This window comes from Heliangelus exortis, chromosome 2 (genome assembly GCF_036169615.1).
Source record: "Heliangelus exortis chromosome 2, bHelExo1.hap1, whole genome shotgun sequence".
NCBI classification, from domain to species: Eukaryota; Metazoa; Chordata; class Aves; order Apodiformes; family Trochilidae; genus Heliangelus; species Heliangelus exortis.
Window position 1 is genome coordinate 107,053,362 of NC_092423.1, and position 24,315 is coordinate 107,077,676.

General features: G+C 36.5%; 2 long non-coding RNA genes across 3 annotated transcripts in view; both read right to left on the reverse strand.

Annotated features, from left to right (window-relative positions):
* Window positions 1-14,706, reverse strand: part of LOC139793758 (uncharacterized) — a 30,231-nt gene extending 15,525 nt beyond the window's left edge. The window contains exons 1-2 of one of the 2 annotated variants that reach the window (XR_011724778.1): window positions 14,554-14,706; window positions 10,176-10,241 (exon numbers count right to left, since the gene is read on the reverse strand). This is a non-coding gene — a long non-coding RNA (uncharacterized lncRNA). The remainder of the gene's footprint in view (window positions 1-10,175; window positions 10,242-14,553) is intronic. The other variant, XR_011724779.1, reaches the window with a different exon arrangement.
* The window catches only part of LOC139793156 (uncharacterized), a 569,166-nt gene that overhangs the window by 224,781 nt on the left and 320,070 nt on the right, over window positions 1-24,315 (reverse strand). The window lies entirely within an intron of this gene.

Below are 24,315 nucleotides of genomic sequence, written 5' to 3' on the forward strand. Positions count from 1 at the left end.
AGATCACTTAGACCCACACCCGCTGCCATAACCAGGGACACCTCCCACTAGACCAGGTTGCTCAAAGTCCTATTCTCCTTCCAAGGAGGGGGCAGCTACAACTTTCCTGGGCAACCTATGCCAGTGTCTCACCACCATCACAGGAAAGGATTTCTTACTAATGTCTAACCTAAATCTATCTACTCTCAGTTTAAAGCCATTACTTCTTGTCCTATCATTACACATCCTTTCAAAAAGTCCCTCCCCAGCTTTCCTCTGGGCCCCTTCAGGTACTGGAAAGCCACTACACGATCTCCCTGGAGCCTTCGCTTCTCTAGGATAAACAACCCCAACTCTCAGCCTGCCTTCATATGAGAGGTGCTCCAGACCTCTGATCATCTTCATGGCCCTCTGCTGGACTTGCTCCAACAGCTCTATATCCTTCTGTATACACAGTACCCCAGGTGGGGGTCTCATTAGAGTATAGGTGCACAATCACTGCCCTTGACCCATTGGTCACACTTCTTTTGATGCAGCCCAGGATACCTTTGGCTTTCTGGGCTGCAAGTGCATATTACTGGTTCGTGTTGAGTTTCTCATCAGCTAAAACCCCCAAGTCGTTTTTGTCAGGGCCCTTCTCAATCCATTCTCCTTCCAAAATGTGTTTGTTCTTGATACTGCCCCCTTGCACCTGGTCTTTTGAACTTCATGAAATTTGTATTCTGCCATTCACCCAGATGAAGACTGGCACTTTTCATAACTGGTAAATGGCTTATTCAGATTACAAAAGAATAGATCAGTATCAGAAAGTATTATGCAGTTAGGAACAGTTAGTCTAAGCTTTTATTTGACTTGTGTAGCTTTGTATCTGGAATTTTTAAAGCAAAAACCAGTTTTCTCATGCCTTTATATACATATCTGTATACCCTCTCCAGCTACTAATTGCTTGTCACATTGGCATGCTGCAATGTTTTGATTTTAAGGGGAGTAAATTGGTTTGCCAGCCATTTCATAAACTTAATATCAAAAAAATTAAAAGGCATACTTCCTATAGTTACTTTGTAATAAATTGATTGCTTTTCACAATATACGTGCATTACCAATGGTCAAGCTCATGCATGAATGCAGGGGGCATCTAAGCAATTAAAAATGGCACTGAGATTGAAATCCAGTTGTGTCTCATCACGTAAGCTTGTAACTAATGTCTGGTCAACCTGTGGTAAGAAGTGCTAAGAAGTTCATATTTTAATGAAATGCTGCCTGCCAGCAGCCATGGATCTCAGAAAAAAAAAAAAAAAAAAGCCACTGACTACCAGGGAATTATGTCAGTTATCGAACTGATAGCTGAACAGAGGAACAAGAAGAAGCAGGGAGTAAGTTCTTTCATGTTTTGTAATACTGTTTCTTAGTTAAATCTGATATCACTAAAGCTTGCATAAAAAGAATATTTTAAATGGAAATTTTGAAAATTGTGTCTCCATTCTGAAGATAACTGAAAACGGCAAAGAAAAAATTTTATCTGAAGAAAAACTTTTGCAGATTTTTTTTCTAATAATTTTCTCAAGTTGAAAGGGACAATCTTGGTAATATTTGCAATCTACATTTACATGTTCTATATACAGAAAAATAAAATTATTTATTTCCACCTTTCCTGAGGCCCAGCTCTTCTGTTACTTTTCTCCCTTCCTCTCTCCTGCACCCCCAACCAAAAATACATAAAAGATGAAAGAACACCTTTGAATACAATTAGGAAAATTTACAAAATAAAACATACTGAAAGTAATTACACTTAAAATTAGCATTTAAATTAACAGATCACAAAATATATAGAAATATATTTGTATGCTTTTGCATATCCTTACTGCTGACAAAAAGAATGGCATATACTAAGATACGGTATGCTGCAGTACTGTATCTAGAATTAAAATATATGCTAAATAAAACAGTAAATGAAAGCCAGGTAGTTCTCAGTTGCTATTCCAGTTTACAAATCCAACCTGCTTTTTAAGTACTCCCATTCTCCTTCTTCTCAGAACTGTGAACAGAAATGTGATTTTAAACTTTCTGTAACGTTTCATCCTATGTAATGTTAAAGATAAATAAAGTAATAATAAATCTCGTGTTGCATAGTTGATAAAGTGCACTGGTGTTCACTGATGACACCAAGCTGTATAGTGTGGTTGACATGCTGAATGGAAGTGGGGACATTCAGAGGGACCTTGACAGGGTTGAGAGATGGACCCATGACAATCTCATGAAGTTCAACAAGGTGAATTGCATGGTCCTGCACCTGGATAATTATTACCAGGGCAATCCCAAGAACAAATGCAGGCTGAGGTGCGAATGGATTGAGAACAACCCTGAGGAAAAAAACCTGGGGGTGTTGGTTAATGAGGACATCAACATGAGCCAGTAATGTGCACTTGCAGCCCAGAAAGCCAACCATAACCTGGGCTGCATCAGAAGAAGTGTGACCAGCAGGTCAAGGGAGGTGATTATGCCCCTATATATGAGCTTCATGAAACCTTGGTCTCTCTCACCAATCTACTAAATTACCTGATTATTTAATTTAATGTAGTTTTCCTCAGAACTAAAAAATGTTTTCATTATTTAGGGTGCCCCGGTAAATTGCTTGACAGAATTAAGTTTCTGAGAGGGACTGTTATTGTTTCAAAAAGTGTATAATCTTGTCCTATAGATTTATTCTTTTACCTCTTAGCTTGAATTTTTTCTCTTCTTGTCCAACTGCCAAAGAAGTTTTTATTGCATCATGAGCCTGAGTAGAAAAAAACCCAGTGATTTCATTGGAGGTAAGTAGGACAGAGGAAATTCTAGAGATCTAGGTTTTACATTATACCTGATTCAGATATTATTGTCATTCATGATGAATTTAAATAAAAAACCCTAGAATAAATAAGGAAGCTAGAGTGGTGCATATTTTAAAGTGACAGATTTAATTTCTAATAGAAGTCAGTGGTCAAAAATAATTTGTTCTTTGAAGAGTAACCTAAATTCCAAAATATTCAGTTGCAGTCATTCTGTTCAACAGTTCTTCCAATTTAATACTTATTATGATGAGATGAAAAGAGCTGGAGGGTACATCAAAGTGGAGGATTTAACTAAATGCAGCATTGTCACGGGAGTTTGCATATTTTAAACTGATAGCTGAACTTAATATATATATATATATATAATTTCCCAATTTTACAAGATAATCTGAAGAAAAGGAAAAAAAAAATGTGAATCATAGAATCATAGAATGCCAAGTTGGAAAGGAACTCAAGGATCACCTGGCCCGACCTTTCTAGGTAGGAACATGGTTTAAATGCAGTGGCCCAGCACACTGTCAAGCTAAGTCTTAAAATTGTCCAGTGTCACAGGATCACAGAATATCAAGGGTTGGAAGAGAACTCTGAAGATCACTGAGTCCAACCACCCTGCCAGAGCAGGACCAAAATTAGGGCAGGTCACTCAGAAATGTATCCAGATGGGTCTTGAAAGTTTCCAGAGAAGGAGACTCCACAATCTCTTTGGGGTCTCTGTTCCAGAGCTCTGTAAGTAAATAAATTCTCCCTCATGTTGAAGTAGGACTTCCCATGGTCTATCTTGAATCCACTGTCTCTCATCCTTTCACAGGACACAAGTGAGAAGAGTTTGTCCTTTCTTTCTTGACACCCAGCTCTTATATATTTATACAAACTAATTAGATCCCCTCTCATCCTTCTCCTCTCCAGACTAAAAAGCCCCAGGTCCCCCAGCCTTTCTTCACAAGGCAGGTGTTCCAGTCCCTTAATCATCCTTGTAGCCCTCCATTGTGCTTTCTTAAGTAAATCCCTGTCCCTCTTGAGCAGGGGAGCCCAGAACTGGATTCAATACTCTAGGTGAGGTCTCACTAGGGCAGAGAAAAGGGGGAGGAGAACCTCCCTCAATCTGCTGGACACACTCTTCTAAACATACCTAGGGATAATATTTGCCTTCTTGGCCACAGGGCTCATTGCTGTCCCATGGATAACTTGTTGTCCACCAGGACTCCAAGGTCTTTCTCCATGGGGCTGCTCTCTAGCAGATCCCCTCCTAACCTGTACTGGTGCATTTTGTTATTCCTTCCCGGGTGCAGGATTCTGCACTTGTTCTTATTAAAGCTCATTAATTAAGTTCCTCTTGGCCCAGCTCTCCAGTCTGTCCAAATCTTGCTGAATTGTTGCACAGCCTTCAGGTGAATCAGCCACTCCTCCCAGGTTTGTGTCATCAGCAATCTTGCTGAGAGGACACTCTGCCCAACATCAAGGTCATTGATTAAGATGTTGAACAGGACTGGACCCAGCACTGATCCCTGGGGGACTCCATCAGTCACAGGTCTCCAGCTGGACTCTGCACCATTGATCACCCCTCTTTGGGCTCTATTGTGTAGCCAGTTCTTAATCCATCTCACTGTCCATTCTTCTATCCCACATTTCCTGAGCTTGCTCAAAAGGGTGTTACGGGAGACTGTGTCAAAAGCCTTGCTAAGGTCAAGGTAGACTACATCCACGGGTCTCCCTGCATCTACCCATTCAGTCACATCATGGAAGGCTATCAGATTAGTCAAGCATCATTTCCCCCTGGTGAATCCATGCTGACTACTCCTGATAAACTTCTTTTCTTCCATGTGCTTAGAGCTTCAGAACAAGCTGCTCCATCATTTTTCCAGGGATGGAGGTGAGGCTGACTGGTCTGTAATTACCTGGATCTTTCTTCTAGCCCTTTTTGCAGACTGGAGTGACACTGACTTTCTTCCAGTCCTCAGGCACCTCTCCTGTTTGCCATTGTCTCCAAAATGATGGTAGGGCAATAACATCAGCCAGTTCTCTCAACACTCTTGGGTGCATCCCATAAGACCCCAAGGGTTAGTGTATATGCAGTTTACATGATCTCTAACCCAGTCTTCATTGACTAATGTAGAGTCTTCCCTCCAGATTTTCTCTCTTAAATTCAGGGTCTGCAGTTCACAAGGGCTGGTCTCAGGAGTAAAGACTGAAGCAAGCAAGGCATTCAGCAACACTGCCTTCTCTACATCTTCTGTTATCAGGGCTCCTGCCTCACTCAGGAGCGTGCCCACATTTTCCCCACTCTTCCTTTTACTACTGATATATTTGAAGAAGCTCTTCTTGTTTCCTTTTTCTTCCTTTGCCTGTTTCAGTTCAATGAGGGCTTTGGCCTTTCCTGTTGCCTTCCTACATACTCTGACAACATCCATATAGTTATGCCAGGTGACATGTTCCTTCTTCTATGAGCTGTAAATTTCTTTCTTCCACGAGGCTTTCTTCAGAAGCTCCCTGCTGATCCAGGCATGTCTCTTACTACCTCTACCCAACATGTCAGGGCATCACAGTTATGAGATTCTAGTATGGAGTATGGATATTCAGCATTGTTTCAAAATTTCCGGTTTCAATCTTTCATTAGAGACAGCCAAGATTTTTTTGTTCTATAATACAATAAAGGGAAGATGTGACCCACGTTATTATGTTTATCAGTGACCTCATATCAAAGAAGGTAGAAAAATAATATTTCTTTTCCATGTAAATTGTATGTGTTAAAACAACAATTTAATTTTGTTTCCTCTTGCTATGCTACAGACACAAAGTTTCATGAACATTTTAAAACCTATAATGCACTTGCCTTTTAAAATGCAGTCATTATGATGACAACATATCACAGATGGCAGATAGTAAATGGGACAGTTTTGCAAGAATATAAATAGAAATTACATTTATGCAAACTGACAAATAAAAACAGTCACAAGGTCAGTTTGTATATTCCCTGTTCACATTTGTGAACACTCACATGCACATAGTAAGCTCCATTATGGTCAGTGAGATAATTCATCTGGATAGCTCTTAGCATCTGCAAAAGGTTAATCACCTGATAAAAATCAGTTTATAAATGATTTGACAAAAAAAAAAAAAGAAAAGGATGAAAGGTACACAATTTACAGTAAATAATTGCATCAGTCTCACTTTTGAGTAAGTACTATTTTATTAAAAATGAAAGAGGGTTACTGCTGTGATAAATAAATAATATCAAAGGACAAAAGGGCATATTTGAAGGAGGATATAAATCCACATATCATAGTGAACCAAATGGTCTGTCATAGTGTAGTATCCATCAAAACAAGTTTGTGATACTGGGGGAAAAATGTTCTTGTCATAGGCTGATCAGACTTCTATCAGAGTCTGCAAGAAATCCTTAAAATCCTTTTTCCCTTTTTACCCTATCCCTGTGGTTTGAGTCAGAAATGTCAGCACTGTCTTCCTATAATAGTAAATAGTAGAGGTTATAGTTTGCATTGAAATATTTTTTTCCCAGGAAACATAAATATATGCATATTCATTCTGTCAACAAAAACTCTGGAAATCTACAAAAACATGTAGCTTCTGAAAGACAAATACACACAAGCCATGTAATATTTTTAAATGTTCATGTTTCAGACCAGTTTTCTGGTTTTCCCACATTTTACCACTTTACTTAATTGGGAGATATGTATATATTTATACATACAACATATTAAAATTATTTATATAAAATATATATTTTGAAGTTATTGTCATGGGAAAACATCTGAAGCTTATGCTCAGACAGAATTCGACTTTACCTCAGACTCAGAACAGGTTATGCAGATCTGCTGGATCAATTGCTCAGTGTTGTTTCTTGTCATCATATTTTGTTCACATTGAGTCTTGCATTACATGAAATTTTATTCACTTATTTTCACTCATACTACGAGCTTTCTATGATACTAACTCCAACTAAATTCAAGATTGGTTTTCTCTGAAGGCATGGTTTATTACAACATTTTTATTCTGATGGAACTATTACATTGTTTATCAGAAGTGAAAACTTACGGAATGAGAGAATTTTTATTAAAAATGCCTTAAAAGCTGAGAACAAATTAAAATTACCGCAGGTCTCAGATTCAGATTCGCAGCTTGTGTCTCTGGTTTTGCCTCTCCTCCAAAAATAAAAAAAAAAATATCTTATAACTGTTGTTATTTGCTACTCTGGACTGCTGGACTTTCAGACTCAGAACTGTTTCCCAGAAAAACAGCAAATTCCCAGGAAATTCAGCAATCTCTATATAGAAACCATGGGAACTGAGGCCTCAGACCTTCTCATGGAGACTGTAAACCTGCCTGTTCTTAATTTTGTATTACAATGAATCCAAGTTTAAAAAAATATTGAGGCTCTTTATGAAATAAAACCTTTCACTTCATTTCTCTCACCCACCCCTAAAGAACATAACTAATTATTTCTGCAGGGTGAGAAAGCAGAAAGAAAGTGAAAGTTGTTAATGGTTTCTATTTTTACACAGAAATAAATTAATTATATTACCGATTGGGACCATATAAGAATCTAAGTGCATAGAATCTATGCATAGTTACCTTGCATAACTTGAAGGAGCATGATTATATCCAATGCAAATTATGAGAATATTTTAGCTATTAAACAATCATTTGAAACTGTTCTTATTGCACAAAAACAATAAAGTGGGCAAAAAATAAGAGATCAAATTTTTCCCCAACTGCCAGGCAATTTAAAAGTACATATAATTAATTTCCAAGAAACTACCATTATATTCTTGAAAAGCTGTTCCTATCTTAACACAGATGTTTACTGATATCAATAAAAGCATGTAAGTATATTGCAAATAAAGCATTTTGAGTGCTGAACTATTTTTGGTTATATAGCTATCTTGGCTGTTGTATATTTTAGAAGAAAGACTCTTGAACCCAAATTCTTTTGAAATTTGAAAGAATCCTCTAAAAACTCTTTCAATCAAGACCTGCTATTGTTTCTTTCATTGCATGTAGTCACTTCTTTGTTAGTGTTGGCACATCTGCACTTTTGATCCAAAGGTTACACTTGGATGGAATAAGCATCTTACAGACACCATCCAACTAAACTACAGTAAGCTCAGATATTGTTACTGCTATAGCATAAAGGTCAATCCAGGTATCTAAATTCATTAGCATCTTGGGGATAATATTCAGGCAGATAAACTGACCTGAGGTCAGTGCAGTCTACTGCCACCTGCAAAGCCATCCAGTTGAAATCAAGTTTGAATATAGCCACAAAATCTGCACTCACACCTATATTTGAAGGTGCAGGCATACCTTAAAAAGATAGTGACAAACCGATACAGAGTCCTCAACAGTGTTAGCTATATTGGGCAAAAATCTCACAGGAATAACTCATTAGTTTTGAGTTTGGATCCACTGGAAGTAGCTTGTGTAGAAAAAGCCACCCAGCTACTTTGACAAATTGATTAAGATGCTTTGTAACTTGTATTTACAAAAGGACTACAAGACTGAGCCTAATCACTAATAGGGAGATTAATTTTCTGGTGTAAGATTTCTCTTATAAACAAACAAGGAAAGGCAATATATATTTAGTAATGTCTAAAAAATTCTTAAATCCAAGTTTTTCAATTCACTTAGGATGTATTATCTGTAAAATTGAAATACTTTCTTAGGTTTTGTGGGGTTTTTTCTCCCCATGAGTATTTTGGTATGCCATTGCTGATTACAGTGTTTACAGAGAGAGTTCACTTTCAGAATGTGAGTCTCTGAATAACAGTCCCAAGCACCCATACTGGAAACATGAGTAAACTTGATATCCATCCACTCATATAGTAAAAATGGGCAGTGGTACCTGCATCCAACCAAAACCTTTTAAATTTAAAAGTCGTGCACATGAGAAAGTAGCCTACGTTACATCCAGAAGTACTTCGATGCTTACACCAGGATAAATCCAAGAAATAGTATCTGTATAACAACAGTGAAAAAGATGTGAATCAGATTCAGTGGATTTAGCCTTAGAATAAACAAAATCAGAATTTTGTCCATGCACAGAACAAGCTCTCAGCATGGACTTCCAGCATTGCCTTTCCTCTGGAAATCTCTGCAAACAGAGGACACCTTTTTACTTACATTGCCCCATGCTCCAGAAATTGTCTTCCTACTGAGTTACTTCCTCTCTTTGTATTTCACCCCATAACCCTCCTTTTTAACTTTATCCTGCAACCAAATCCTCCCCCTGCTCAGCACAGCTCATCTCCATTCTGTGCTCTCTTCAGGCTAAAGAAGAACACTTGCATCTGAGTGCTTTAGAGTTTCAGCGTGTTTGTTCTTTTACTTTCTGTATCACCATACCGTGTGTCATTTCCCCTTAGCTATCTGTGTAAGAGTAGCTATCACAAGTTCTATAAAACATTTGGTCTTTATTCTGCCTCTCTTCCTGTAAAACATTTTATCACAGTTTCTATAAAGGCTTTACAAAACAGTGAGAAAAAGAGGCAGGCTGTTCTATTCTCTTTGTCAAAAAGAAAGGCAAGCATATGCTCACACTTGCTTTCTTTGAAAGATGTGATGAGAGATTATACCTGCCATATGCACAGAGTCCTATAACGTTAATATGGAGAAAGGTCATAAGTAGCTTTTCATGAGCCTTGCACCCTGCAGAGCATCAGGTCCATTCATAGTGGTATTCCCAGCATTAATAGACTGCAGAGACTTAGCTGGTCACATGATTCCTCTCAAGTGATTTTTATCCACAGTCATGGCAAACACTAAGCCTTTCTTCTTCACCTTTACTGACAATGAAGGGTTCAACAGCATCCTGGATCATAAGTGCCACAGATAATGTAAATGCAATCAGAAACCTCTGAGAAGTTCCTGTCTTTCTAATAACTCATTATCTCTAATATTGTCACTTTGTATTACCAAGCGTCTCCCCTCTGGCTACCCCTGCGAGCTGCTTAGACAGAGGTGAGAACATCTTTTCCAAGATTATTAAATAAAAAGAGTTACTATAGTTTTATGAAAGAAACCAGTACCTCTGGATCCTCTCATCTGGCAGTTAGTACGGGCTGACTTGAACTTTCCTCATATGACTTATTAAAACTGATGTATTAAATCAAGTCAATACAATGGATATTACTTTTCCATCTAGTAAATTACAGCTAGGCTGAAATGATCTAATGTGGAGTGAATTCAGGTGGGAGTGAGACAAAGTATTTTATACCAGAAGGCAGAAATTCTAGTTGTTAATTGATGGGTTGTTAGCATGACTTTAAACAACTTGGCAGCTGGCTGGCAAGCATTATTCAGTGGGTGAATGCATATGATGTATTGATATTTAAAAGGATATAATCCACTTACAATCCATATAATCACACTTCTTCCTGGTATTCTTTTTTTCCTACATATTCTTGTGACAATCAAGAGCTAGAAGTATTAGAAAGGGAAGAGATTAAAAGGAGAATATTTTCTGCAGTTTTACTGTTTATTTAGCCTAACAACACTCTGGAAACGGTGAATTTCCCTATTTGCCCTCCAAAGCTCCAATTAAAGGACTAAATCTAGCTGACCTAGGAAGAAGGTTGAAGAACCCTTTTCCAATGTCACTAGATGTTTTTCTATCTCTTTCACACAGCAATAGAGTAGAAATAAGAAAGTGCTAGTCAGAAGACTTAAAAATTGTCTTGTCAAATAGATCCAGTAGTAGGAATCGTTCTGGGGTTTGTTCCAGTTTTCTTCACTGTTCCATGTCTAAGTATAACTCTTGTAATAAGCCCACTGAAGTAATGTGTCTTTCATTTCACAGTCTTAAACTTATTTATCCTTACAACTAATGTGCACAGAAGAGTATTTTATTCATTTTATAAGTGATGAAACACTGACCAAAGAAAATAAGTTGCTTCCTCAGTTTTAGGGCATGTGTTGCAGTACGGAAAAACTTGAATTAAATCTCCTTGGTCCAAATATATAGATTAACCTGGAGTGTGTGCTTTCACTGACATTATAGAGGACTTCAGGGTTCGCAGTATCTCTTCTTTGCTTAAGTCCCTTCCAACCTGACTTTGAATGTTTCCAGGGACTGGGCTTTCAACACAGTGTGAAAAGTTTCTTCCTAAGATCTAGTCTAAATCTAAATCTAAATCTTTTTTAATTTAAAACCATTACCCCCTGGACTATTGCTACAGGACTATCTTTCTTATAAGCTTCATCTAAGTACTGAAAGGTCTCTATTAAGTCTCCCTGGAGCCTTATCTTCTCCAGGATGTACAACCCAGCTCTCTCAGCCTTTCTTCATAGGAGAGGTACTCCAGTCCTCTGGTTAGTTTTGTGGCCCTCCACTGGACCCTCTCCAACAGATCCATGGCTTTTCTGTGCTGAGGACTCCAGAGCTGGATGCAGTATTACAGGTACGGTCTCAAAAGAGGGGAGTAGAATTGGAGGCCTCAGCTAGATGGTGGAGTTTCTTTTGATGCAGGCCAGGATGCGTTTGGCTTTCTAGGCTGCAAGCGTGCATTGCCAGCCCATGTCCAGGTTCTTATGCACCAGTACCCCCAAGTCCTTCTCCTCAGGACTGCTTTAAATTCTTTCATCCCCTGTAGTAGTTCTGGGGGTGAGTAAATACATCATCTCTGAGTGTCTCTCTAGCACCATTCTAATTCAAATTAGGAACATGCCTCAGAAGAGACTTATTCTACCATACCCTACTGTGTTTTGATTCACGTTATGGGTATGTCTGAAATGAACCAAATTGCCTTAGGAACCATCTGAAAAATGCACCCAAGGAGTCTTCTCTAGTAATCTGCAGCCCTTCACAGGATAACTCTAAAGCTAGGCCAAAGCAGGAACCCCTGAAGTGTACCTCAGATGGACACTGGTCATCAGAAACTGACATTGCTCACTACAGATTAACCTCTGTGACACTGCACCAGTTGATCAAGTAAAGCTCTCTTTTAGGCACACAGTTTGTTTTCTAACATTCACAAATTAAATGAGCACTTGTATGCAGGGTGGCTGTCTAGTTAGTGTCACTCTTATGCAGATATTCAGTACACTGTCTGAATTAAAATGGGTTCCCAGTGAGCATGCTTTTAAAAACTTGATTATAAATGCATTTGGGACAGAACTAAAGAATTATAATGGTTCTAATCTAAGCCATATTGATGGAGAATGACAGAGTGATTTCCTCTGCCTTTCCACTGCTATAGGATAATGAAAAATATCTTATAAGGAGGAAAAACTGGATGATACTTCCATTATAGTGTTGAGATTGTTTTGATGTCAACTTTGATGAGTATGAATAGCTTCCAAAAGTCCTAACTTGCAGTATGCTTGATGAGAGTGCCATGTTCAGGGCATCTCAAAATTTCTCTTGAGCCATTAAGCATATTACCAATCTCCCTGGCAAGGTACAAGTGGCAGTGAGGAACTTAAAAAACTTAGAATTAATATGAGATTATTCATTTCCTCCATTTGCAGTTTTGTGATGGAATTTCTCACCCAAATGAAAGTTTCACTCTTTAAGGTGAAATGTTTAAAGATGTCTGCACAACTGCAATAAAAATATTCAAGGTGATGAAAGACCAGGAATATGATGAGGTTGTTGTAATTATTGCAGAGCTTGCAGGTAGAAACCATCTGGCTGAACTGTTAATTTCATAGCAGTATATACTATGTGTGCTAACTTTGTTGAAAGCTTTGAAAGTCAGTGTCCATTTATATTCTGAGCCAGTGTTTGCAAAGGTCACTCTCTGAAGTGTTCATGCCAAGACAGAGAGAGTAGAATAAACCTAGATGTTTATTCACATATTAGTTACACATGAAAGGTAATTCTGAATTTAACTGGGAGGAAAATTTAACATCTATTCAACAATCCATTAACAAATAGAGCTGCAGCTCTTGAAGATGCCTTTAAACATTCCAGTGGGGAAGTATTATTTTATCTGGAAATTATTAATACTTTCCTTTACATAATATGGAAAATTACTTTTAAATTACAAATATTTAATTTTAATATCTGATTATACATACCCTATATAGATGCTTTCTGGTAGTAGAAGAAAATTTTTCAAAGGAGCAGTGTTCTCTCATAAATTTCTGATTTGAAATAATTTCACAATTCTGAGGAAACGCTGTGATTCCTATCAATTAATCCCTGACTCCTCAAAGACTTCTGTCTCTACAGACTGGATAGATGCTCAGAGAGAGACTTAATAGCATAGTCAGGAGCAAACTGGAAACTCTTTCCATTCCCTTGAATAAGGCTTCCTTAAATTTATCTTTTAATTTTATTTCTCATCAAAGAAAAAAAATCAGATAATTATTTATTTATTTTTATTAGGCAGAAAAATTTCTTTTCTGCAGCAATCTCTGTTGATAGCAATAGAGTGTTATTGTATATGGCCAAAGTAGGAAAGATACTCTAGTATTGGTATATAGTTTGCATTGGGTAAGCACATAAGCAAATCCATTGACAGTTTTTTGCACTGTCTGTTGGGGATTTCATACCCTATTTTTTTTTTTTTCTTTCTTTCCTTTTGAGCTTAGCTATTTATCCATCTTTAGGCATTAATGAAGACAAATACTTAAATTTTTAATACAATTTGAATATTCCATCCTGAGAAAGGTTTCTCTCCTGTTTTGAGCCGGGACAGAACCAATTTTTTTTTTCTAGTAGTTTTACTTTTTGGTTAAGTCTCTTCTAAGAAACTGCACTTAATTGCACTTAAACGGAAATTAATGTTATGTTTCTCAGTCAGTGTCTGCTTCTAGGAGTTATAACTCTCCACATCTATAGTTACTGCTGGAGATTGTTAGGCAGAAACAAGGCCACTGCTTGGTTCTGAAATACATTTTATGCTCCAGAAACAGAAGGGATTAAGGGGATAAAACCTGTGACCCTCCTTTGTGGAGGAGCGGACCAGACAGGTGACCAAAATTGACCAGTGTTGCATTTCATATATGCAATATTTGGTACAAATTTGAGGGAACACAAGGGTCAAGTTGTCTTCATCCATGGCTGACATCCTGGGAGTACTCCATCTGCCTTTGATCCAAATCCATGCCTCCCAGAATCTGTGTTCCTGCATCCAGCTTTCATCTGCTGCTGACTCCAGGAGCCCAGCTTGGGACTTTTCCAGAGCTGCCCTGCAGCTTCAGTGATGACACAAATGTTATCAGTGGGGGGAACGTGATATTGCTTTTGTATATATTTGTATATATTTCATAAATGGCCCTTTTGTACTTTAATTTCTGAGTTGTAAGTCTTTCTCCTTTATTCTTTCCCCTTTCCCTGTCTGGGGTTAAAAGAGAGAATCTGTCATTTTTCTTTTTAATTCCTTTCCTAGAGTTTAACCCTGAGAGTTTAAAATATTCCAAAAAAGTTTCTTAAAAGCCTAGGTAAATACAGACATTTACAATTTGTAAATTGAATGTTTCAAAGCTATATCAGTTGGAACTCTAAATGCTGAGAAGAAAAAACATTTTGTCTGTATACAAGTAAATCCAAATTTAAGACCTCTGTCCAGACAATTCCATATCAGAAAGGCTCATATGAACTATGATAAGAAGTAGAAGTGAAAATAAGTTATTTTTTTAAACTCGAATACCACATTCTGCAGAACACACATTTTGTGCAATAATTCCACACTTCAGAAAATTTTGAAAGTTAATTTCAAGCTAAATTTTTCCGTTAACACCAGAATAAGGTTTAGGAAGAAATCTGTTTAAACATGTTTTTCACCTTTGCTGTAACAGGTTTCTTCATGCTTATTGAGGAAGTGCCTGAGATTCAGCATGAAAAATTCCTAACTCAGACAGGCTATGAGGATAAGAAATATAAACAAATCATATATATAACAAGCAGAAGAAGGGTTGGATGTACAAAGAATGAACGTCAAATACTATCTTGAATATTTAGCACATGTTTACTTGGTGTAGTAAGCCATTAACAATATAGAAAGTAAAAGGAAAGGAGATGAGAATGTTCATAAATCTGAGGGAAAAAATGTGTATGGAATAAATTTGAGGAAAGAAACTGAAAGACAAATGATCCAAATAGGACAAAGTGCACTTAGAATTCTAATATTTTTTTTAATTGGCTAAAAGCCATGTGTTTGCTGCCTTTGGATGTATTCATCTGACCTGGAATCTTTTTTGAGGATTTTCTCAGGTCATCCACCCTTTTGCCTACCACATGCAGCCACAATCTGGAGCTATTAAGTGCAGAGCCTACCACTGGTCTTCTCTGTACTTTTTTTGCTTTGTGATATTTTGTATGGTTGTATAGTGTACTTTAGCAATAGCAATTAATTCAAAAGTCTCCAGCTGGAAAACTGATGAGAGTTATAAGTAAAATATAGATAATTAAACAGAGCCAAAAAAATTAAAACACTGAAAATGCTCTAACACATGTTATGGCTTCATTCAAAGCAATACTGTGATTTTTTTTTAACAGAGTCATTTTAACAGTTTTCTTTCAGGGAAGATTATTTTGTAAGAGGTAGTTTGAACTACTATTTTTTGATATGGTATGGCTTATGGGATTGAAGGTCAGTTGAACCAAGTTTGCAGTACCCTCTATTGGTGCAGAGATTATTCAATACAATGGATCTAGCTAAATCCAACTAAAGGACAGCAAGATGAAAAGAGTGGGACATCACAATTCCTATGTCTTCATGTGTTAAAGTAGAATGATGGTTACCTGAAAAGGGAACATGGTAAGGTGTAGTTACGGTAACAGAATTAAATGTTTTGTTATGCTTCTGAGTTAAAGGCATCTTTAGCACTGTATTCAAGCAGTCAGACTGATTCTCTAGGTCATTCCATGGAAGCCAAACACAGAATGGAGCTAAAGAGAAAGTATTTACCAGAACAGTTGAGGCTACCTAAAGAGACACCAGGGTTATATCCTCGCCTTCATCATAGAAATGGGAGGATGATAGAAAGGAGTGAATGTTTATAGGCAGACCTAGCCAACATAATTAGATTTGGCTCCATGTTGGTAGGTCAGCAGAAGTTGTCACAATAATAGGCAGCATTGATGAGTAAGTGACACTGAATGAGTGATATCATCACCAAAGGTTTTCTTAAAAAAAACTTGAAAGTAGGTCCTTGTCAGGAGAGCTGACAATTCAGGCCAGATGCAATTTGATTGTCCTTTGGTTATGAGTATTCTGATCATCTAGTGTAAGCCCATGTAAAATTAGGCTTTTATACAAAAGCTATGAAGCTAAGAAGTGCCTAAGAATTTCTTGTATAACATGGCTTGGATAAATCCTGGGTTTATACACATTGTGTTGTTTTGTGAAGCTTAAGCATGACAAACAAACAGCACAAATACGATTTTCTTCTGGGATGTCGTAATTTTTCAGCCATCAAAGTGAAGCGCTTGGATAGATTTGCAGCCTAATCAACTAAACCAGGATTTTTGGGGGAAAATAAAACAAAACAACACAATAAAAATAAAATAAAATAACCACTCAAACAACAACAACAACAACAATAACAATAACAAAACACAACACACACACACACAAAAGAAAACAGCAGCCAGAAACTTCTCTACTGCTGTGATGGAACAACGATATATTAGATTATTGTAAAATCCTATGTTGGAAATCTGAAAAACAAAGATTAATTCACAAAGAATGCCAATAATAGAATGCATTCAGGTAGAGAACAGAAGAAATCAGTGGTCTTATGTCTTTCACACTTGCAGCATAGATTAAACTGTAAGCAACATTTCTGCTTTACAAAGATGACAGATAATCTCCTGGGCAGCATATTCCAAGCAAGCAAGAGTGGACCACAGATAAGCTGATCAAATTCTGTGACTGACAGAGAAAACTAAGAGGTCAAAGAAACATGGAAGAACTTATGAAATGGTGGTATCTATATACAAGACAGAAGACACAGCAGTAATGGTGAAATCACTTTTAGACAGAAGAATATCAATTACAGTTTCTTTTCTTTTTTAAGGTAGTAAGCATTCTTAGAAAGATCTACCAGGTAACCAATTCTTTCTTTAAGCTTTTTTTTTTAGAATTGTGGGAAGGTTTCTGAAATAGAAATATAAAAAGGTATCATCCATTCTTTGCAGGTAGTATTTCTGGGGGCTTTGAAACACCAACCAAATTCTCTGCTAGAAGTGAATGAGAAGTTTCACACATACGTATATGAGAAGCTACGTTTGTCAAAAGCTACATTTGTCAAAAGCTACATTTGCCAAACTTCCTCTGGAACACAAGCTGCACAATGGAGAACAAATAAGTTCCTGACATGCCTTGTATGACACATAAGCAGAATTAATGAAATAAATATGTCAATACTCAATTCCATGCCTAATATGTAACTACGTCCCAGCTATGTAGAAAAGGGCTTGAAAGTTGGACGCATTTCCTTTTTGTTGAAACAAAAGGACCTTTTTCCTTTTGGAAATTATTGAAGAAATAATCACTTCTGAAAATTGCTTCAGAATTTCAATACAGGCAGAAAAGAAATAATATTGGTAGATCTACAGCCTTTCTATAAAACCATTGAAGTGTAAAAGGGAAGTTATTTTGTTATGAGCTGTACTTACTTTGATATTTTATTGCTGTTTTGGAAAACTGCAGCTTCATAGAGTCACTGAAAAATATCATAAAATTGATACAAAATCTCTGTGGTAATTCTCACTAAGAAAACATGAGTAAAGTAGTTGGTTGAACTTGCGGGTAGGCTGTCAATTTTACTGTCCCTCTTTAACTATTATGAATAAGAAATCTTAAGAAAAGCAAAGACAGAAATTCAAAAAATGTTGTAATTATCAGATGGAAAGAATATCTGTTCTTTCTTGGTAGGTGATACTCAGTGAAAAGATGCAATGAAGTACACTGAGCTTTTTGCATCCAATACTGAATGACACAATCACCAGGGATGCTAATCATTATGAGAGCTGTAACTCTCAAGTGCTGCTCTTGGGTAAAATCTGCTACATTTAGAGACAGGAATATACTACCATAACATCTTGTGAGGAGAAATGAAGCCCTTTGACCCAGGCATTTTTCTACCGATACAAGGATGTGAACAGTAAGAGACCAAGTGTCAAGCATGTTTCTGCCCTGGTGTATCATTACTCTCAGATATTGTAAAATCTATGTCATATTTTTGCAGTTTGATCATTGCACAAAGTTGTGGACTTGATTTATGCCTGATACACAGGTACTAAAAAAGTTACCCTGGAGACGTTGCCAGAATCATCAAAATGCTATCAACTATGTAAAATCTAATTGAGCAATTTAAATTTGAAAAGGAATCGTGACAACAGAGATAATGTATCCAGACTTATTTTGCCCATCTAGGAACACTATTCATGCTGTAGTATATTTCCAGATACTGTTTGACTTACATAGTTAAACATTTATGTCATTTATTGATATAATTATTCTATTTCTTTGGAGCACTGATCAATAGTTTGGAGGTTAAACAGTACTTTACTCCTTGACTCCTGTTAAATTTAGTTCAATGAAACAGAATTGATGCAAATTACTGTCCTGATTAAGCCACAGTTATTACCGTATTACCATTTGCTATCAGTAAGCTAAATCAGTTTCCCAAGAGACATATCAATAAAGCAGCTATAGTGACATAGCATGCCCCAATTAAAGTCTTTACTGTGCTAACATATTTACATAGATATTTTCATGCTGATACAAATTAGATATATATAGCATTTTAAAACTAGACAGCATATAGGCAAGACATGTATGAGTGCATATTATTGAAAAGATGGAAAAAATATATAAACTGACCCTAAAGCAATTTTCCATTGCTCTTATGAACAGAAAATACGTGTACATTCAAATCTCAGTTGTCAGTTGAATAATGTACAAAGAAGCCTTTGTACACCTTGAGGAAAAAAATTAGAAGCTACGCATCTTAAGTATTTAAAAGTATGATCCTTTCTTAAGATTTTGACATACAGACTTTTTGTAGTTCTTTTCCTTTCTCCATGTTCCTTCTATCTGCTTAAGAATAGGGGGATGGACACAGCTGTGGGGATCAAACCTGTGCATGAAGAGTCATTTGTGCTACACCTTTAATTCCATAGTTAAAGCAGCTCCATACTACTTAAAAGTAGCAGCTCCATACTTCTTAATACTGGGATTTTAATATTTAGAAAAACCTGCTTAGAAAAGGATACAGGGGTACCACAAAACAAAACAAAAAAAAACCCCAAACCAAACCAAAGCAAAAGATGCAATCACGTTTGCTGAATTACTTATTTCATTTTGTTGCCTTCCTCCCCACATTTGCCTTTCCTGAAAGTAATCTTTCAAGCATCTGGAATAACTAGCAATGATAAAGCAGTAAAATTTTAGATTTTCAAGCTGGATATAAACATTAAATAATTAATCCTTGTATGACTGACTTTTCTCTGTTAAGTTAGAGATGTACAATTATTCAATGTGTTTGTATTTGTCAGATCATCTGGTGAATACAGCTCTGTTGATCCAAATATATATGGATGAAATGAGATTAATTTCTCAGTTCAGCAAAAAGCCTATACGTAAGAGGATAAAAATGTTATTCTTCCTGTATCTATCTCACAGACTTAGTCTGTCCTAAGAGACTGTTCTCCTCCACTTTCATAGTGTGAAAACTTTTTAATCTTTTTATATTTATGAAATGTATGTTACATAAGGAAATAGTACTGAGAGGGGGGCAAGTGTTTTTCTTTTTTAAAAAAATTGACTCATTTTACATCTTTCACACACAGTATTACATTTTGCAATGACCATTATTTAAGGCTTCTGTTTTGGCATAATTTGTCAGGCAGTAAGTTGCAGTGGATGTTTACTTTTTTTTACTTGTTCAGATTCTTACAGGGAGATAAATATGGCAGATGTGTGCCCTTTGCCAGCATTTCTCCTAATACCTGTCCTTCAGAATTCAGGAAGTGGTAAAAACAAGGATTTTGGTTTTGATCTGCCTGGGTGCTGTAGCTAAATCTTTTATCTTTTAGGTTCTGAAATCACAAAGATGGGCCAAACAGCAAGAACAATTAATATTTTGTTACTATTTCACTAAGAGTGCAAATCTGTTTTTTAAATACATTTATAAATATTTAAATAACACCAAAATTCATTTTGTACAAATCCTTTGTTTTGGAACAGAGTATGAAGTGTAAGATAAAAATCTAAGAAAAGTCCCTGCTTGGATTTATTCAGAAATACCTTTTTTTTTCTCCATTTACATTTTACTCCATCATGTATCATATACATTTTTTTTTTTAACTGCCAATGTTCTTGCAATATTTTGATTTTGAATATATTTTATTTTCTGCTTATGTAAATAGTCCTGCTAGTTTATCCAGAATAAAGAGTCAAAGATAAATCATAGATCAATCCAAAAAGCAGTGACAGTCCTTGTCAAGAGACACCCCTTTTTGGAATTATAAAAGTCACCCAAGACCCAAAGCAGAAAACAGTCTGGAATCCCATTTCTTCATTCTCTTTGTTTAAAATAGACAAGTTTGTAGTCCAGCTAATGAAGGAGATGTGAGTATATTGTACTGCTAATCTCAGCTCTTTCCACAGAAATGATCTACAACAACAAAGAAAAAGAAATAAACCTGGCTCCCACTCTCTCCTTGTAAACTTGTACTGGAAATCAAATCCATATTGAAGCTTTCATTCACCACCCTCACACCATCTATTGTCTTCTGTTAGACTTACAGAAGAAGAGTAACTAAATGATGAAAAGTATACTCATCATGCTGCCCATGTCTGGGCTAAATGTGATTTCAGTTAAGTGAACCAGACTTGGTAGAGCGGACTCTCTTTCAGAACCATGAAGAGGTGATGATTGTGCTTGGGTTGCTGGTCATCACTTTTACATGAAGATTAATGACAAAATGCAGACCTATAACCACTCCATTATATTGGTTTTAGAGAAAATGACTGGGCTGACCATGTCATGAATTGCTGTGACTTTTCTGGAATTTACCTTGGGTCTCAATATAAATAGTGGACTATTGGCTAGTCTTCCCTTTGTGGAAAATATGATTATATAGGAAGAGCTGCAGTTATGTATACACAGGGAGAGATGCTGGATGCTTAATTTAAGGAAGGCATTCATGATAAGAAATTAGCAACACAGGCTTGTTGATAAGGACGAATAAATGTAGGCACTCTCAAAAGATTTTCATAATTCACATAAGCTTATAATAGGCATTAGTACTTTTAGATGCTTAATTGAACCACAAGCAACCTCGGAACCTTTGAAGGTGCACAGAGCACAAACTGTAGTCATTCGTCTTCTCTGATGTTTAAATCATTTAATTAACTACTATAAACCTGCTGGAGCTTGATGGATTTATAAGAAAATTATGTGCTTTTAATGTAGTACTTACACCCCTGTGGGATTGTTCTAGTGAATAAGTCTTTTCCTTGGCAAGATTTACTTTCTTGAGCAATTGCAATGATTTGCTGGTTTCTGAAATGATTTTCACTCCTACTGCCACCCATTTTGCCTGCTTAGAGACAGCTTAGCTTTTATAACAACTGGAAATACTTACGGCTGATACAAGCACATTAAGAAAGTACTTCACCAAGAGTAGACCCAGAAAAATAAATATAAGCTAGTTACCATAAAGCTGTGTAATTAAAAGTTATCTTGGATTCCTGTGCATTTGTTGCATTATGGTTCTTGTAGTGGAATCCATATAAATATGTTATTGGAGTTCATCAGGAAAATAATTAGGTATTAGGCAACATACATATCTGTGTGTGCATATGTCTGAACCCGTGGCAGGTTATATAGAGCTATTGCACAGCATTTGTTGATTATGGTTGCTGATTATGATGGTTCATATGTAATTCTGTAATGTAATAATTTACTTATTTACAGAGCAAACCTGAAATACAGAAAAACTACCCAATGATGGTGAACAATTACATTTGACAATCTTGTTCTGTCCTCTTTGATGACATCTTGTCTTTCTTTGTTACTCTACAGGGGCTTTAAAATTGTTCAAGGGCTTCTCAGTAGTATTCCTGTATTGAGAAAAAATCTATAGTGGCAGGAGACTGATTAAGGCATTCTGCAGTCTGGAGATCATGAATAGGAAGAACTACTGAGATAAATTGGAAGAGCTGATGGTGATGTTCTGATTTATGCAGGGATCGCAGAGGACTTTGAAGTGCCTACTATCACAGAGAAAAAGAATAAGGCTCTTCAGAATCCATTCTTCTATTTGTATGTTATTCTTTTTTTTCCTTTTTTTTCCCCCTGCAGGGTATTCTAAACCTCATGGATATAAATATCCCAAATGTCAGTGGGAAAATTTGTGGGTCATTTTGTTTTCTAGAATAATATGTATTGCCATCTTCAAGGCCATGGTTGGCTCAAGATGTAAGTATTTATGGGCCCACTCATATGCATTAGGTGCATCTAGATTTTGTACAACAAAGGTCTTAATTTCTTGATAAATTGAGAGGCAACTGTTTTATCAACTGCATTATATTGTGCCTTTAAATGCACATTTAATTTCAAGAAAATCTTAGGTCTATTAAGCATACACTTAATTTTTATTAGCTTTAAGATAAGCTCTTCATATGGTTATCATTTATTGCAATATTTATAAGTTTTCATCAAAATCCCATTGAAGTAAGTGAGCACCTCCAAGAAATAAGCTTTCAAATATAAACCTTCCATTAAAAAAAAAAAAAAAAAAAAAAAAAAAAGCAGGTAATTCAATCTAGTTGCTCCTTCATTTATGCCAGGCACACAGTTCACTTGTGAACAACACCACCATGAGTCTTCACACTCCTCAAAAAGCTGTAGGATTTACCATTTTGAGTTATGTGCGTTTTGGCAAGTCAGTGTACTTACTCTGTCTGTAGCATTAGATCTTTCAGGGTAACAGATGGAGACAGCAATTTTTGAGCTTTTTATCATTTCAGCTAACATTGTCTGACATATTTTTTTTAAACTTGAAGGCTGTTTGGGAAAAAAGGTACTCAAGTGCCAGATTTTGGGAACAATAAAAAAGCAATCCGCCTTTAGTAATTTTGTGCTGTTGTAGCAACACAAGCCTTCTGCTCACTAACAGCACTGGAATGAAGAATTCTCTTATTCACATTTCTGCATTCTTTTGAGAAATCTGGGACAATTTTTGAAATCACTGCAGTGTGCACTGAGGAACATCTGTCAGCTGAATCATCAACACAGCTACCTGCACTGAAGTTAAAGGGACAGGAAAATAACACCCCTGCTTGAAAGTGTTAAATATATGCTAATATATCTCCAGGCTATGGTATTTCAAATTATACAGACCAATTCCTAAAATATTTTAGAAAGTAATCAGAAAAAAAAAATATATATACAAAGCAAAGTACCGGGAAAACACATCTTTAAGGTGGATAAGTTTCTTGTTCCTCCAGTATTTTATATTTATTTTTGTTTGCATAAAATAAAGGTTAAGTACAAGTAATAATGTTGCACTTTTGCATATCACATTTTTTTCCCCAAGTTAATTTCCACCCCAGAAATGGAGTAACAAAAGCCAAGGGCTTTCTAAGGGCTGATAGCAGCAAGGGGACCCCCAGGGCTGCTCACCCCATGGGCCCTGGTAGGGAGCAGAGCAGCCAGAGGCACGTGGGGCAACCTCAGGTAGGGGCATTGGGCAGCTCCTTGGGGATGTGGATGGACCTATTATAAAACAGAATAAGAGTCCTAATTTCTAGATGGAGTACTGAAAGATTTAATTTGATTTAATGTCCCAGACCATACAAATGGGTGGATTCAATCTTCAAGTTGAATGCAGGTCACTTAGGACCCCAAAATATAATCAGAGCATAATTCTCACAAGACAGCTTCTGAAGAGCACAAAGATACCACAGTTCAAGAACTGCCACAGCAACCATTCTGCGGAGGAAATCTTTCCACCTGCAAATAGATTTCTTTCACCATTTTTTAAATAAATATAAAGTCTACTAAGGTTCACAGACATTATTAACCTATTAGAAAAATGTACCTTTGTAAAAGCATAAAGCTATTCCAGTGTCTAAGCATTGAAAGTTCAACTATTTGACAGTTCAATGTGAACTTCATTTGTTAGAGAAATTATAGTTCCTTAAGACTGTCTGAAAAGATACACTAGCTGACAATGTGAGATGAGAATTCAGTGATTCTAATCCTGAAGACTACTGTGTTCCTAACAGATGGAATTGTTACAAAATTTATTTAGACTCAGAAGAAAGAAACTGACTAAGAGGTTAAGAGGTTCTTCCACAAAGGTGAGTGACAGAGAACCATAAATGTTTATTCAGATATATCAGAAGAGCTTTGAGAACTTGAATTAATTCTTAAATACTCTCCAATTTAACACTCGTTAGCCTATATTCCTTTTCAAAAGGGATGACTTAGAATAGGAAGGAGCTTTTAGTGGAGAAAATGCTGGAGATGGAGAATAACATTTGAGGTAGCTTAGTTTGTCAATAAGAGGCTAATGGAAAGTGTA